The sequence below is a fragment of the Erinaceus europaeus genome, unplaced genomic scaffold (genome assembly GCF_950295315.1).
Source record: "Erinaceus europaeus unplaced genomic scaffold, mEriEur2.1 scaffold_1018, whole genome shotgun sequence".
Classification (NCBI taxonomy): domain Eukaryota; kingdom Metazoa; phylum Chordata; class Mammalia; order Eulipotyphla; family Erinaceidae; genus Erinaceus; species Erinaceus europaeus.
This window is the reverse complement of record NW_026647618.1, coordinates 7957-9480: the sequence shown is the minus strand read 5'-3', so window position 1 is coordinate 9480 and position 1524 is coordinate 7957. Positions and strand designations below refer to the sequence as shown.

The window sequence follows — 1524 nt, the reverse complement described above, 5'->3', positions numbered from 1 at the left end:
TGCACCAGACTTTACTGCTTTTCCTAGACAGCATAGTATTTATTTATACCATCATCTTATTTTATCATTTTCTTGAGGAAGTGTTGATTTACAGGTTAGTGGTTATCACAAGGACACCGTTCCATGTCCCCGCACAGCTCACCGCCCTCCACCCCTTTGTCATCTCCCTCTGCCACGGGACGCTTGGCCTTTAGCACCCTTCACCTCTAAACCCCCCGCCCCCAGTCTCCCCATGTCTCCAGATCTTCTGTGAAAAACTACAGTTCATTAAAGTTTCATCCTAGCTGCTGGAGAAGTGGCTAAACTCTTCCCTCTCAATTCCTCTCTATCCTATCCAATGAAAAAATAGAAGGGGAGGGTGAGGGAGAAGAAAATGAGAAAAAGCCACCAGCTACTGCAGTGCCAACACCAAGCCCCAGTGACAGCCCTGGTGGCAGAAAGAAAACAGAAGGGAGAGAGAGAGAGAGAGAGAGAGAGAGAGAGAGAGAGACGCTGTTGGCCTCTGTGTGTGAGCGGCTGGATCCTCCCTCGATGCTTTTCCAGTTCTCTCCATGCTTCTGTTTTGATGAGCTGACTGTTGACATGTCTAGATATGAATCCTTGGAATTCACCTTAGAATTTGGTGGACTTCTTGGACTTGCAGATGGATGTTTCCCCATCACACCTGAAGCTTGTCAGCCATTGTTCCTTCAGACCGTGTTTCTGCCTCTCCACTCTGCCTCCTCTGAAGACTTCTGTTATTTACGAGGAACTGTTCCGACTGAAACTTGCTATTGTCGCACAAACAAAACAACCGCTACTTCTGTGATCAAGCCGGCTGCTGCTTTAGCCCCCTCGCATCATCTGCTGAGTTTTAGGCAGATTTAGTTTCAGTTCACTTATCCTTCATGAATTCAGTTCCATTTATTTGTTTATTTATTTATTTATTTTTATGATTTATTCATTTATTCATGAGAAAGACAGGAGGAGAGAAAGAACCAGACATCACTCTGGTACATGTGCTGCCGGGGATCAAACTCGAGACCTCATGCTTGAGAGTCCAGTGCTTCATCTACTGCACCACCTCCTAGACCACCATTTATTTATTTTTAAAATGGGTTTTAAAAGGTCTTGTGTGCTCGTTTCGGCAGCACAGATACTAAAATTGGAATGATACAGAGAAGATTAGCATGGCCCCTGTGCAAGGATGACACGCAAATTCGTGAAGCGTTCCATATTTAAAGAAAAAAAGCTCTTGTTTACTTTTTAATGAAAAGGACAGGAGGAGACAGCGAGAAAAAGGACCAGAAGACCACTGTGGTCCATGTGCTGCCGGGGTTCAAGCTCGGAATCTCATGCTATGAGTCCAGGCTTTAGCCACCGCACCGCCGCCCGGACCCCTGCATCTGGGTCGTTTGTGGTGTCCTTCTCCTTGCAGACATTCTCTATTTGGTGAGCTCTCATTCTTATATATTTCTTTAATTTCCCATCCTGATTCCCTCTCGTTATTTGGATGAATTCATTACAGCTGATTTAATGTCTCTA

General features: G+C 45.1%; 1 non-coding gene across 1 annotated transcript; it reads left to right on the top strand.

The window, feature by feature from the left end:
- Nucleotides 1-1114: 1114 nt before the first annotated feature.
- LOC132536391 (U6 spliceosomal RNA) lies at nucleotides 1115-1221 on the top strand. Its single transcript, XR_009547990.1, has one exon. It is a non-coding gene; the product is annotated as a U6 spliceosomal RNA (small nuclear RNA).
- Nucleotides 1222-1524: the final 303 nt, after the last annotated feature.